The following is a 16,325-nucleotide window of genomic DNA, read 5'->3' as shown; positions in this document are numbered from 1 at the left end:
GTCCTATAACCTCCCTACATCATGTCATGTGTGCAATTGCCTTTAAACGTGAGTAAATTAGCTTAAATGCTAACATGCTAACGGGTCCATGCTAGCACCTAGCAAGAGAGCCTCAAGTTTAGAAACTGCCAAGGTTGTCCTAGAACCTCCCTGCATCATGCCATGGGTGTATTTGCCTTTAAACATGAGTAAATTAGCTTAAATGCTAACATGCTAACATGCTAGCAATTAGCATTTAGCCACAGAGAGAGTTCAGAAGTTTATCTAAAAAATGAGCCATCAACCACGTTTCTACGTGGCCGTATGGCTGAGCTACAAGGCTGTGAAAAGTCTGTAAATTCTCGTTTTCTCTGGAATGCGGCTGTTCTAAAAATAGAATGGTGTACCTAATCTAGTGGCCGATTTTTTTTTCTATCGCGAATAGCGTCGCCATGGTTACACGAAACGTTCCAAAAAATAAATACCGCTGTAGTCCCGAGCGTCACGATTCCGACGGTGTAACATGTGTGGGGGTCCTTCTTGCGGTTTTGGCCGCATTACGCGCACAAAAAGTGGAAGATTAAGATATAAGAATAACTAGAAAATTCCCGCGGAAATTTTGATGGACTGGCCACCTGTGCTGTGAACCTCGGGCCCGGTGCGCCAACGGCTACCGCGGTAGCACCTAGCAAGAAAGCCTCAAGTACGGAAAAAGTTGATGCAGTCCCATAGTGTCCCCACATCATGCCAAGTGTGTAATTGCCTTTAAACTTGAGTAAATTAGCTTAAATGCTAACATGCTAACAATCATTATGCTAGCACCTAGCAAGAGAGCCTCAAGTTTAGAAAGTGCCAAGGTTGTCCTATAACCTCCCTACATTATGCCATGTGTGTATTTGCCTTTAAACGTGAGTAAATTAGCTTAAATGCTAACATGCTAACAGTTATCATGCTAGCACCTAGCAAGAGAGCCTCAAGTTTAGAAAGTGCCAAGGTTGTCCTATAACCTCCCTACATCATGCCATTTGTGTATTTGCCTTTAGACATGAGTAAATTAGCTTAATTGCTAACATGCTAGCACCTAGCAAGACAGCCTTAAGTTTAGAAACTGCCAAGGATGTCCTATGACGTCCCTGCATCATGCATGTGTGTATTTGCCTTTAAACGTGAATAAATTAGCTTAAATGCTAACATGCTAACAATCATTATGCTAGCACCTAGCAAGAGAGCCTCAAGTTTAGAAAGTGCAAAGGTTGTCCTATAACCTCCCTACATCATGCCATGTGTGTATTTGCCTTTAGACATGAGTAAATTAGCTTAAATGCTAACGTGCTAACGGCTACCATGCTAGCACCTAGCAAGAGGGCCTCAAGTTTAGAAAGTGCCAAGGTTGTCCTATAACCTCCCTACATCATGTCATGTGTGCATTTGCCTGTAGACATGAGTAAAGTAGCTTAAATGCTAACATGCTAACGGCTACCATGCTAGCACCTAGCAAGAGGGCCTTAAGTTTAGAAACTGCCAAGGTTGTCCTATAACCTCCCCACATCATGCCATGTGTGTATTTGCCTTTAAACGTGAGTAAATTAGCTTATATGCTAACACGCTAACAGTCATTATGCTAGCACCTAGCAAGAGAGCCTCAAGTTTAGAAAGTGCCAAGGATGTCCTATAACGTCCCTGCATCATGCATGTGTGTATTTGCCTTTAAACATGAGCAAATTAGCTTAAATGCTAACATGCTAACAGTCATCATGCTAGCACCTAGCAAGAGAGTCCCAAGTTTAGAAAGTGCCAAGGGTGTCCTATAACCTCCCTACATCATGCCATGTGTGTATTTGCCTTTAGACATGAGTAAATTAGCTTAAATGCTAACATGCTAACGGCTAACATGCTATCACCTAGCAAGAGAGTTTCAAGTTTACAAAGTGCCAAGGTTGTCTTTCAACCTCCCTATATCATGCCATGTGTGTATATGCCTTTAAACGTGAGTAAATTAGCTTAAATGCTAACATGCTAACAGTTATCATGCTAGCACCTAGCAAGAGACCCTCAAGTTTAGAAAGTGCCAAGGTTGTCCTATAACCTCCCTACATCATGCCATGTGTGTATTTGCCTTTAGACATGAGTAAATTAGCTTAAATGCTAACATGCTAACGGCTAACATGCTAGCACCTAGCAAGACAGCCTCAATTTTAGAAACTGCCAAGGATGTCCTATAACGTCCCTGCATCATGCATATGTGTATTTGCCTTTAAACATGAGCAAATTAGCTTAAATGCTAACATGCTAACAGTCATCATGCTAGAACCTAGCAAGAGAGTCCCAAGTTTAGAAAGTGCCAAGGTTGTCCTATAACATCCCTACATCATGCCATGTGTGTATTTGCCTTTAGACATGAGTAAATTAGCTTAAATGCTAACATGCTAACGGCTAACATGCTAGCACCTAGCAAGACAGCCTCAAGTTTAGAAACTACCAAGGTTGTCCTATAACCTCCCCACATCATGTCATGTGTATATTTGCCTTTAAACGTGAGTAAATTAGCTTAAATGCTAACATGCTAACAATCATTATGCTAGCACCTAGCAAGACAGCCTCAAGTTTAGAAATTGCCAAGGTTGTCCTATAACCTCCCTACACCGTGCCATATGTGTATTTGCCTGAAGACATGAGTAAATTAGCTTAAATGCTAACATGCTAACGGCTACCATGATAGCACCTAGCAAGAGAGCATCAAGTTGAGAAAGTGCCAAGGTTGTCCTATAACCTCCCTACATCATGCCATGTGTGTATTTGCCTTTAGACATGAGTAAATTAGCTTAAATGCTAACATGCTAACGGCTACCATGTTATCACCTAGCAAGAGGGTTTCAAGTTTAGAAAGTGCCAAGGTTGTCCTATAACCTCCCTATATCATGCCATGTGTGTATTTGCCTTTAGACATGAGTAAATTAGCTTAAATGCTAACATGCTAACGGCTAACATGCTAGCACCTAGCAAGAGAACCTCAAGTTTAGAAAGTGCCAAGGTTGTCCTATAACCTCCCTACATCATGCCATGTGTGTATTTGCCTTTAGACATGAGTAAATTAGCTTAAATGCTAACATGCTAACAGTCATCATGCTAGCACCTAGCAAGAGAGCATCAAGTTGAGAAAGTGCCAAGGTTTTCCTATAACCTCCCTACATCCTGCCATGTGAGTATTTGCCTTTAGACATGAGTAAATTAGCTTAAATGCTAACATGCTAACGGCTAACATGCTATCACCTAGCAAGAGAGTTTCAAGTTTACAAAGTGCCAAGGTTGTCCTTCAACCTCCCTATATCATGCCATGTGTGTATTTGCCTTTAAACGTGAGTAAATTAGCTTAAAGGCTAACATGCTAACAGTTATCATGGTAGCACCTAGCAAGAGAGCCTCAAGTTTAGAAAGTGCCAAGGTTGTCCTATAACCTCCCTACATCATGCCATGTGTGTATTTGCCTTTAGACATGAGTAAATTAGCTTAAATGTTAACATGCTAGCACCTAGCAAGACAGCCTTAAGTTTAGAAACTGCCAAGGATGTCCTATGACGTCCCTGCATCATGCATGTGTGTATTTGCCTTTAAACGTGAGCAAAATAGCTTAAATGCTAACATGCTAACAGTCATCATGCTAGCACCTAGCAAGAGAGTCCCAAGTTTAGAAAGTGCCAAGGTTGTCCTAACACCTCCCTACATCATGCCATGTGTGTATTTGCCTTTAAACGTGAGTAAATTAGCTTAAATGCTAACATGCTAACAGTCATCATGCTAGCACCTAGCAAGAGAGTCCCAAGTTTAGAAAGTGCCAAGGTTGTCCTATAACCTCCCTACATCATGCCATGTGTGTATTTGCCTTTAGACGTGAGTAAATTAGCTTAAATGCTAACATGCTAACGGATAACATGCTAGCACCTAGCAAGACAGCCCCAAGTTTATAAACTACCAAGGTTGTCCTATAACCTCCCCACATCATGTCATGTGTGTATTTGCCTTTAAACATGAATAAATTAGCTTAAATGCTAACATGCTAACAGTCGTCATTCTAGCACCTAGCAAGAGAGCCTCAAGTTTAGAAAGTGCCAAGGTTGTCCAATAACCTCCCTACATCATGCCATGTGTGTATTTGCCTTTAAATGTGAGTAAATTAGCTTACATGCTAACATGCTAACAAATATCATGCTAGCACCTAGCAAGAGGGCCTCAAGTTCAGAAACTGCCAAGGTTGTCCTATAACCTCCCTACATCATGCCATGTGTGCATTTGCCTGTAGACATGAGTAAATTAGCTTAAATGCTAACATGCTAACGGCTACCATGCTAGCACCTAGCAAGAGGGCCTTAAGTTTAGAAACTGCCAAGGTTGTCCTATAACCTCCCCACATCATGCCATGTGTGTATTTGCCTTTAAACGTGAGTAAATTAGCTTATATGCTAACACGCTAACAGTCATTATGCTAGCAGCTAGCAAGAGAGCCTCAAGTTTAGAAAGTGCCAAGGATATCCTATAACGTCCCTGCGTCATGCATGTGTGTATTTGCCTTTAAACATGACCAAATTAGCTTAAATGCTAACATGCTAACAGTCATCATGCTAGCACCTAGCAAGAGAGCCTCAAGTTTAGAAACTGCCAAGGTTGTCCTATGACCTCCCTACATCATGCCATGTGTGTATTTGCCTTTAGACATGAGTAAATTAGCTTAAATGCTAACATGCTAGCAATTAGCATTTAGCCACAGAGAGAGTTCAGACGTTTATCTCAAAAATGAGCCATCAATCACGTTTCTACATGGCCGTATGGCTGAGCTAAAAGGCTGTGAAAAGTCTGTAAATTCTCGTTTTCTATGTGCTGTTCTAAAAATAGAACAGCGATTCCCTAATCAAGTGGCCCATTTTTTAACGTTTTCGTTAATAGCGTCGCCATGGTTACACAAAACTTTCCAAAAATTAAATACCGCTGTAGTCCCGAGCGCCACGTTTCCGGCGGTGTAACATGTGTGGGGGTCCTTCTTGCGGTTTTGGCCGCATTACGCGCGCAAAAAGTGGAAGATTAAGATATACGGAATAATAACTAAACAGCAATAACAATATGGGCTGGCTCAGTAGCCAGCCCATAGACTGCTACTGCAAGTAGCAGTCTATGGGCTGGCTACTGAGCCAGTCCATAACTAGAAAATTCCCGCGGAAATTTTGATGGACTGGCCACCTGTGCTGTGAACCTCGGGACCGGTGGGCCAACGGCTACCGCGGTAGCACCTAGCAAGAAAGCCTCAAGTACAGAAAAAGTTGATGCAGTCCCATAGTGTCCCCACATCATGTCAAGTGTGTAATTGCCTTTAAACTTGAGTAAATTAGCTTAAATGCTAACATGCTAACAATCATTATGCTAGCACCTAGCAAGAGAGCCTCAAGTTTAGAAAGTGCCAAGGTTGTCCTATAACCTCCCTACATCATGCCATGTGTGTATTTGCCTTTAAACGTGAGTAAATTGGCTTAAATGCTAACATGCTAACAGTTATCATGCTAGCACCTAGCAAGAGAGCCTCAAGTTTAGAAAGTGCCAAGGTTGTCCTATAACCTCCCTACATCATGCCATGTGTGTATTTGCCTTTAGACATGAGTAAATTAGCTTTAATGCTAACATGCTAACAATCATTATGCTAGCACCTAGCAAGAGAGCCTCAAGTTTAGAAAGTGCCAAGGTTGTCCTATAACCTCCCTACATCATGCCATGTGTGTATTTGCCTTTAGACATGAGTAAATTAGCTTAATTGCTAACATGCTAGCACCTAGCAAGACAGCCTTAAGTTTAGAAACTGCCAAGGATGTCCTATGACGTCCCTGCATCATGCATGTGTGTATTTGCCTTTAAACGTGAATAAATTAGCTTAAATGCTAACATGCTAACAATCATTATGCTAGCACCTAGCAAGAGAGCCTCAAGTTTAGAAAGTGCCAAGGTTGTCCTATAACCTCCCTATATCATGCCATGTGTGTATTTGCCTTTAGACATGAGTAAATTAGCTTAAATGCTAACGTGCTAACGGCTACCATGCTAGCACCTAGCAAGAGGGCCTCAAGTTTAGAAAGTGCCAAGGTTGTCCTATAACCTACCTACATCATGCCATGTGTGTATTTGCCTTTAGACATGAGTAAATTAGCTTAAATGTTAACATGCTAACGGCTACCACGCTAGCACCTAGCAAGAGAGCATCAAGTTGAGAAAGTGCCAAGGTTGTCCTATAGCCTCCCTACATCATGCCATGTGTGTATTTGCCTTTAGACATGAGTAAATTAGCTTAAATGCTAACATGCTAACGGCTACCATGCTAGCACCTAGCAAGAGGGTTTCAAGTTTACAAAGTGCCAAGGTTGTCCTATAACCTCCCTATATCATGCCATGTGTGTATTTGCCTTTAAACGTGAGTAAATTAGCTTAGATGCTAACATGCTAACAGTTATCATGCTAGCACCTAGCAAGAGAGCCTCAAGTTTAGAAAGCGCCAAGGTTGTCCTATAACCTCCCTACACCATGCCATGTGTGTATTTGTCTGAAGACATGAGTAAATTAGCTTAAATGCTAACATGCTAACGGCTAACATGCTATCACCTAGCAAGAGAGTTTCAAGTTTACAAAGTGCCAAGGTTGTCCTTCAACCTCCCTATATCATGCCATGTGTGTATTTGCCTTTAAACGTGAGCAAATTAGCTTAAATGCTAACATGCTAACAGTCATCATGCTAGCACCTAGCAAGAGAGTCCCAAGTTTAGAAAGTGCCAAGGTTGTCCTATCACCTCCCTACATCATGCCATGTGTGTATTTGCCTTTAAACGTGAGTAAATTAGTTTAAATGCTAACATGCTAACAATCATTATGCTAGCACCTAGCAAGAGGGCCTCAAGTTTAGAAAGTGCCAAGGTTGTCCTATAACCTACCTACATCATGCCATGTGTGTATTTGCCTTTAGACATGAGTAAATTAGCTTAAATGTTAACATGCTAACGGCTACCACGCTAGCACCTAGCAAGAGAGCATCAAGTTGAGAAAGTGCCAAGGTTGTCCTATAGCCTCCCTACATCATGCCATGTGTGTATTTGCCTTTAGACATGAGTAAATTAGCTTAAATGCTAACATTCTAACGGCTACCATGCTAGCACCTAGCAAGAGGGTTTCAAGTTTACAAAGTGCCAAGGTTGTCCTATAACCTCCCTATATCATGCCATGTGTGTATTTGCCTTTAAACGTGAGTAAATTAGCTTAGATGCTAACATGCTAACAGTTATCATGCTAGCACCTAGAAAGAGAGCCTCAAGTTTAGAAAGCGCCAAGGTTGTCCTATAACCTCCCTACACCATGCCATGTGTGTATTTGTCTGAAGACATGAGTAAATTAGCTTAAATGCTAACATGCTAACGGCTAACATGCTATCACCTAGCAAGAGAGTTTCAAGTTTACAAAGTGCCAAGGTTGTCCTTCAACCTCCCTATATCATGCCATGTGTGTATTTGCCTTTAAACGTGAGCAAATTAGCTTAAATGCTAACATGCTAACAGTCATCATGCTAGCACCTAGCAAGAGAGTCCCAAGTTTAGAAAGTGCCAAGGTTGTCCTATCACCTCCCTACATCATGCCATGTGTGTATTTGCCTTTAAACGTGAGTAAATTAGTTTAAATGCTAACATGCTAACAATCATTATGCTAGCACCTAGCAAGAGGGCCTCAAGTTTAGAAAGTGCCAAGGTTGTCCTATAACCTACCTACATCATGCCATGTGTGTATTTGCCTTTAGACATGAGTAAATTAGCTTAAATGTTAACATGCTAACGGCTACCACGCTAGCACCTAGCAAGACAGCATCAAGTTGAGAAAGTGCCAAGGTTGTCCTATAGCCTCCCTACATCATGCCATGTGTGTATTTGCCTTTAGACATGAGTAAATTAGCTTAAATGCTAACATGCTAACGGCTACCATGCTAGCACCTAGCAAGAGGGTTTCAAGTTTACAAAGTGCCAAGGTTGTCCTATAACCTCCCTATATCATGCCATGTGTGTATTTGCCTTTAAACGTGAGTAAATTAGCTTAGATGCTAACATGCTAACAGTTATCATGCTAGCACCTAGCAAGAGAGCCTCAAGTTTAGAAAGCGCCAAGGTTGTCCTATAACCTCCCTACACCATGCCATGTGTGTATTTGTCTGAAGACATGAGTAAATTAGCTTAAATGCTAACATGCTAACGGCTAACATGCTATCACCTAGCAAGAGAGTTTCAAGTTTACAAAGTGCCAAGGTTGTCCTTCAACCTCCCTATATCATGCCATGTGTGTATTTGCCTTTAAACGTGAGCAAATTAGCTTAAATGCTAACATGCTAACAGTCATCATGCTAGCACCTAGCAAGAGAGTCCCAAGTTTAGAAAGTGCCAAGGTTGTCCTATCACCTCCCTACATCATGCCATGTGTGTATTTGCCTTTAAACGTGAGTAAATTAGTTTAAATGCTAACATGCTAACAATCATTATGCTAGCACCTAGCAAGAGAGCCTCAAGTTTAGAAAGTGCCAAGGTTGTCCTATAACCTACCTACATCATGCCATGTGTGTATTTGCCTTTAGACATGAGTAAATTAGCTTAAATGTTAACATGCTAACGGCTACCACGCTAGCACCTAGCAAGAGAGCATCAAGTTGAGAAAGTGCCAAGGTTGTCCTATAGCCTCCCTACATCATGCCATGTGTGTATTTGCCTTTAGACATGAGTAAATTAGCTTAAATGCTAACATGCTAACGGCTACCATGCTAGCACCTAGCAAGAGGGTTTCAAGTTTACAAAGTGCCAAGGTTGTCCTATAACCTCCCTATATCATGCCATGTGTGTATTTGCCTTTAAACGTGAGTAAATTAGCTTAGATGCTAACATGCTAACAGTTATCATGCTAGCACCTAGCAAGAGAGCCTCAAGTTTAGAAAGCGCCAAGGTTGTCCTATAACCTCCCTACACCATGCCATGTGTGTATTTGTCTGAAGACATGAGTAAATTAGCTTAAATGCTAACATGCTAACGGCTAACATGCTATCACCTAGCAAGAGAGTTTCAAGTTTACAAAGTGCCAAGGTTGTCCTTCAACCTCCCTATATCATGCCATGTGTGTATATGCCTTTAAACGTGAGTAAATTAGCTTAAATGCTAACATGCTAACAGTTATCATGCTAGCACCTAGCAAGAGACCCTCAAGTTTAGAAAGTGCCAAGGTTGTCCTATAACCTCCCTACATCATGCCATGTGTGTATATACCTTTAGACATGAGTAAATTAGCTTAAATGCTAACATGCTAACGGCTACCATGTTAGCACCTAGCAAGAGCGTTTCAAGTTTAGAAAGTGCCAAGGTTGTCCTATAACCTCCCTATATCATGCAATGTGTGTATTTGCCTTTAAACGTGAGTAAATTAGCTTAAATGCTGACATGCTAACAGTTATCATGCTAGCACCTAGCAAGAGAGCCTCAAGTTTAGAAAGTGCCAAGGTTGTCCTATAACCTCCCTACATCATGCCATGTGTGTATTTCCCTTTAGTCATGAGTAAATTAGCTAAAATGCTAACATGCTAACGGCTAACATGCTAGCACCTAGCAAGAGAGCCTCAAGTTTAGAAACTGCCAAGGTTGTCCTATGACCTCCCTACATCATGCCATGTGTGTATTTGCCTTTAGACATGAGTAAATTAGCTTAAATGCTAACATGCTAACATGCTAGCAATTAGCATTTAGCCACAGAGAGAGTTCAGACGTTTATCTCAAAAATGAGCCATCAATCACGTTTCTACGTGGCCGTATGGCTGAGCTAAAAGGCTGTGAAAAGTCTGTAAATTCTCGTTTTCTATGTGCTGTTCTAAAAATAGAACAGCGATTCCCTAATCAAGTGGCCCATTTTTTAACGTTTTCGTTAATAGCGTCGCCATGGTTACACAAAACTTTCCAAAAACTAAATACCGCTGTAGTCCCGAGTGCCACGTTTCCGGCGGTGTAACATGTGTGGGGGTCCTTCTTGCGGTTTTGGCCGCATTACGCGCGCAAAAAGTGGAAGATTAAGATATAAGAATAAAAAAAATAATAATAACTAAACAGCAATAACAATATGGGCTGGCTCAGTAGCCAGCCCATAGACTGCTACTGCAAGTAGCAGTCTATGGGCTGGCTACTGGGCCAGTCCATAACTAGAAAATTCCCGCGGAAATTTTGATGGACTGGCCACCTGTGCTGTGAACCTCGGGCCCGGTGGGCCAACGGCTATCGCGGTAGCACCTAGCAATAAAGCCTCAAGTACGGAAAAAGTTGATGCAGTCCCATAGTGTCCCCACATCATGCCAAGTGTGTAATTGCCTTTAAACTTGAGTAAATTAGCTTAAGTGCTAACATGCTAACAATCATTATGCTAGCACCTAGCAAGAGAGCCTCAAGTTTAGAAAGTGCCAAGGTTGTCCTATAACCTCCCTACATCATGCCATGTGTGTATTTGCCTTTAAACGTGAGTAAATTAGCTTAAATGCTAACATGCTAACAGTTATCATGCTAGCACCTAGGAAGAGAGCCTCAAGTATAGAAAGTGCCAAGGTTGTCCTATAACCTCCCTACATCATGCCATGTGTGTATTTGCCTTTAGACATGAGTAAATTAGCTTAAATGCTAACATGCTAGCACCTAGCAAGACAGCCTTAAGTTTAGAAACTGCCAAGGATGTCCTATGACGTCCCTGCATCATGCATGTGTGTATTTGCCTTTAAATGTGAGCAAATTAGCTTAAATGCTAACATGCTAACAATCATCATGCTAGCACCTAGCAAGAAAGTCCCAAGTTTAGAAAGTGCCAAGGTTGTCCTATCACCTCCCTACATCATGCCATGTGTGTATTTGCCTTTAAACGTGAGTAAATTAGCTTAAATGCTAACATGCTAACAATCATTATGCTAGCACCTAGCAAGAGAGCCTCAAGTTTAGAAAGTGCCAAGTTTGTCCTATAACCTCCCTACATCATGCCATATGTGTATTTGCCTTTAGACATGAGTAAATTAGCTTAAATGCTAACATGCTAACGGCTAACATGCTAGCACCTAGCATGACAGCCTCAAGTTTAGAAACTGCCATGGATGTCCTATGACGTCCCTGCATCATGCATGTGTGTATTTGCCTTTAAACATGAGCAAATTAGCTTAAATGCTAACATGCTAACAGTCATCATGCTAGCACCTAGCAAGAGAGCCTCAAGTTTAGAAAGTGCCAAGGTTGTCCTATAACCTCCCTACATCATGCCATGTGTGTATTTGCCTTTAGACGTGAGTAAATTAGCTTAAATGCTAACATGCTAACGGCTAACATGCTAGCACTTAGCAAGACAGCCTCAAGTTTAGAAACTACCAAGGTTGTCCTATAACCTCCCCACATCATGTCATGTGTGTATTTGCCTTTAAACGTGAGTAAATTAGCTCAAATGCTAACATGCTAACAATCATTATGCTAGCACCTAGCAAGAGAGCCTCAAGTTTAGAAAGTGCCAAGGTTGTCCTATAACCTCCCTACATCATGCCATGTGTGTATTTGCCTTTAGACATGAGTAAATTAGCTTAAATGCTAACGTGCTAACGGCTACCATGCTAGCACCTAGCAAGAGGGCCTCAAGTTTAGAAAGTGCCAAGGTTGTCCTGTAACATCCCTACACCATGCCATGTGTGTATTTGCCTGTAGACATGAGTTAATTAGCCTAAATGCTAACATGCTAACGGCTACCATGCTAGCACCTAGCAAGAGGGCCTCAAGTTTAGAAACTGCCAAGGTTGTCCTATATCCTCCCCACATCATGCCATGTTTGTATTTGCCTTTAAACGTGAGCAAATTAGCTTAAATGCTAACATGCTAACAGTCATTATGCTAGCACCTAGCAAGAGAGCCTCAAGGTCAGAAAGTGCCAAGGATGTCCTATAACGTCCCCGCATCATGCATGTGTGTATTTGCCTTTAAACATGAGCAAAGTAGCTTAAATGCTAACATGCTAACAGTCGTCATGCTAGCACCTAGCAAGAGAGCCTCAAGTTTAGAAAGTGCCAAGGTTGTCCTATAACCTCCCTACATCATGCCATATGTGTATTTGCCTGAAGACATGAGTAAATTAGCTTAAATGCTAACATGCTAACGGCTACCATGCTAGCACCTAGCAAGAGAGCATCAAGTTGAGAAAGTGCCAAGGTTGTCCTATAACCTCCCTACATCATGCCATGTGTGTATTTGCCTTTAGACATGAGTAAATTAGCTTAGATGCTAACATGCTAACGGCTACCATGTTAGCACCTAGCAAGAGGGTTTCAAGTTTAGAAAGTGCCAAGGTTGTCCTATAACCTCCCTATATCATGCCATGTGTGTATTTGCCTTTAAACGTGAGTAAATTAGCTTAAATGCTAACATGCTAACAGTTATCATGCTAGCACCTAGCAAGAGAGCCTCAAGTTTAGAAAGTGCCAAGGTTGTCCTATAACCTCCCTACATCATGCCATGTGTGTATTTGCCTTTAGACATGAGTAAATTAGCTTAAATGCTAACATGCTAACGGCTAACATGCTAGCACCTAGCAAGAGAGCCTCAAGTTTAGAAACTGCCAAGGTTGTCCTATGACCTCCCTGCATCATGCCATGTGTGTATTTGCCTTTAGACATGAGTAAATTAGCTTCAATGCTAACATGCTAACATGCTAGCACCTAGCAAGACAGCCTTAAGTTTAGAAACTGCCAAGGATGTCCTATGACGTCCCTGCATCATGCATGTGTGTATTTGCCTTTAAAACGTGAGCAAATTAGCTTAAATGCTAACATGCTAACAATCATTATGCTAGCACCTAGCAAGAGAGCCTCAAGTTTAGAAAGTGCCAAGGTTGTCCTATAACCTCCCCACATCATGTCATGTGTGTATTTGCCTGAAGACATGAGTAAATTAGCTTAACTGCTAACATGCTAACGGCTACCATGCTAGCACCTAGCAAGAGAGCATCAAGTTGAGAAAGTGCCAACGTTGTCCTATAACCTCCCTACATCATGCATGTGTTAATTTGCCTTTAAACATGAGCAAATTAGCTTAAATACTAACATGCTAGCAGTCATCATGCTAGCACCTAGCAAGAGAGTCCCAAGTTTAGAAAGTGCCAAGGTTGTCCTATAACCTCCCTACATCATGCCATGTGTGTATTTGCCTTTAGACATGAGTAAATTAGCTTCAATGTTAACATGCTAACGGCTAACATGCTAGCACCTAGCAAGACAGCCTCAAGTTTAGAAACTACCAAGGTTGTCCTATAGCCTCCCCACATCATGTCATGTGTGTATTTGCCTTTAAACGTGAGTAAATTAGCTTAAATGCTAACATGCTACAATCATTATGCTAGCACCTAGCAAGAGAGCCTCAAGTTTAGAAAGTGCCAAGGTTGTCCTATAACCTCCCTACACCATGCCATATGTGTATTTGCATGAAGACATGAGTAAATTAGCTTAAATGCTAACATGCTAACGGCTACCATGCTAGCACCTAGCAAGAGAGCATCAAGTTGAGAAAGTGCCAAGGTTGTCCTATAACCTCCCTACATCATGCCATGTGTGTATTTGCCTTTAGACATGAGTAAATTAGCTTAAATGCTAACATGCTAACAATCATTATGCTAGCACCTAGCAAGAGAGCCTCAAGTTTAGAAAGTGCCAAGGTTGTCCTATAACCTCCCTACATCATGCCATGTGTGTATTTGCCTTTAAATATGAGTAAATTAGCTTAAATGTTAACATGCTAACAGTCGTCATGCTAGCACCTAGCAAGAGAGCCTCAAGTTTAGAAAGTGCCAAGGTTGTCCTATAACCTCCCTACACCATGCCATATGTGTATTTGCCTGAAGACATGAGTAAATTAGCTTAAATGCTAACATGCTAACGGCTACCATGCTAGCACCTAGCAAGAGAGCATCAAATTGAGAAAGTGCCAAGGTTGTCCTATAACCTCCCCACATCATGTCATGTGTGTATTTGCCTTTAAACGTGAGTAAATTAGCTTAAATGCTAACATGCTAACAACCATTAAGCTAGCACCTAGCAAGAGAGCCTCAAGTCTAGAAAGTGCCAAGGTTGTCCTATAACCTCCCTACACCATGCCATATGTGTATTTGCCTGAAGACATGAGTAAATTAGCTTAAATGCTAACATGCTAACGACTACCATGCTAGCACCTAGCAAGAGAGCATCAAGTTGAGAAAGTGCCAAGGTTGTCCTATAACCTCCCTACATCATGCCATGTGTGTATTTGCCTTTAGACATGAGTAAATTAGCTTAAATGCTAACATGCTAACGGCTAACATGCTAGCACCTAGCAAGACAGCCTCAAGTTTAGAAACTACCAAGGTTGTCCTATAACCTCCCCACATCATGTCATGTGTGTATTTGCCTTTAAACGTGAGTAAATTAGCTCAAATGCTAACATGCTAACAATCATTATGCTAGCACCTAGCAAGAGAGCCTCAAGTTTATAAAGTGCCAAGGTTGTCCTATAACCTCCCTACACCATGCCATATGTGTATTTGCCTGAAGACATGAGTAAATTAGCTTAAATGCTAACATGCTAACGGCTACCATGCTAGCACCTAGCAAGAGAGCATCAAGTTGAGAAAGTGCCAAGGTTGTCCTACAACCTCCCCACATCATGTCATGTGTGTATTTGCCTTTAAACATGAGTAAATTAGCTTAAATGCTAACATGCTAACAATCATCATGCTAGCACCTAGCAAGAGAGCCTCAAGTTTAGAAAGTGCCAAGGTTGTCCTATAACCTCCCTACATCATGCCATGTGTGTATTTGCCTTTAGACATGATTACATTAGCTTAAATGCTAACATGCTAACGGCAACCATGCTAGCACCTAGCAAGAGAGCATCAAGTTGAGAAAGTGCCAAGGTTGTCCTACAACCTCCCCACATCATGTCATGTGTGTATTTGCCTTTAAACATGAGTAAATTAGCTTAAATGCTAACATGCTAACAATCATTATGCTAGCACCTAGCAAGAGAGCCTCAAGTTTAGAAAGCGCCAAGGTTGTCCTATAACCTCCCTACACCATGCCATGTGTGTATTTGCCTGAAGACATGAGTAAATTAGCTTAAATGCTAACATGCTAACGGCTACCATGGTAGCACCTAGCAAGAGGGTTTCAAGTTCAGAAAGTGCCAAGGTTGTCCTATAACCTCCCTATATCATGCCGTGTGTGTATTTGCCTTTAAACGTGAGTAAATTAGCTTAGATGCTAACATGCTAACAGTTATCATGCTAGCACCTAGCAAGAGAGCCTCAAGTTTAGAAAGCGCCAAGGTTGTCCTATAACCTCCAGACATCATGCCATGTGTGTATTTGCCTTTAGACATGAGTAAATTAGCTTAAATGCTAACATGCTAACGGCTACCATGGTAGCACCTAGCAAGAGGGTTTCAAGTTCAGAAAGTGCCAAGGTTGTCCTATAACCTCCCTGCATCATGTCATGTGTGTATTTGCCTTTAAACGTGAGTAAATTAGCTTAAATGCTAACATGCTAACAATCATTATGCTAGCACCTAGCAAGAGAGCCTCAAGTTTAGAAAGTGCCAAGGTTGTCCTATAACCTCCCTACATCAAGCCATATGTGTATTTGCCTTTAGACATGAGTAAATTAGCTTAAATGCTAACATGCTAACGGCTACCATGCTAGCACCTAGCAAGAGAGCCTCAAGTTTAGAAACTGCTAAGGTTGTCCTATAACCTCCCTACATCATGTCATGTGTGCAATTGCCTTTAAACGTGAGTAAATTAGCTTAAATGCTAACATGCTAACGGGTCCATGCTAGCACCTAGCAAGAGGGTTTCAAGTTTACAAAGTGCCAAGGTTGTCCTATAACCTCCCTATATCATGCCATGTGTGTATTTGCCTTTAGACATGAGTAAATTAGCTTAAATGCTAACATGCTAACGGCTAACATGCTAGCACCTAGCAAGAGAGCCTCAAGTTCAGAAACTGCCAAGGTTGTCCTATGACCTCCCTACATCATGCCATGTGTGTATTTGCCTTTAGACATGAGTAAATTAGCTTAAATGCTAACATGCTAACATGCTAGCAATTAGCATTTAGCCACAGAGAGAGTTCAGACGTTTATCTCAAAAATGAGCCATCAATCACGTTTCTACGTGGCCGTATGGCTGAGCTACAAGGCTGTGAAAAGTCTGTAAATTCTCGTTTTCTATGTGCTGCTCTAAAAATAGAACAGCGATTCCCTAATCAAGTGGCC

At 41.5% G+C, this 16,325-nt stretch overlaps 1 protein-coding gene across 4 annotated transcripts in view; it reads left to right on the top strand.

The window, feature by feature from the left end:
• ggt1b (gamma-glutamyltransferase 1b) overlaps nt 1-16,325 on the top strand; it is a 136,500-nt gene that overhangs the window by 42,806 nt on the left and 77,369 nt on the right. The window lies entirely within an intron of this gene.

Source organism: Doryrhamphus excisus, chromosome 2 (genome assembly GCF_030265055.1).
Source record: "Doryrhamphus excisus isolate RoL2022-K1 chromosome 2, RoL_Dexc_1.0, whole genome shotgun sequence".
Classification (NCBI taxonomy): domain Eukaryota; kingdom Metazoa; phylum Chordata; class Actinopteri; order Syngnathiformes; family Syngnathidae; genus Doryrhamphus; species Doryrhamphus excisus.
This window is presented reverse-complemented; position numbering and strand designations above follow the sequence as displayed.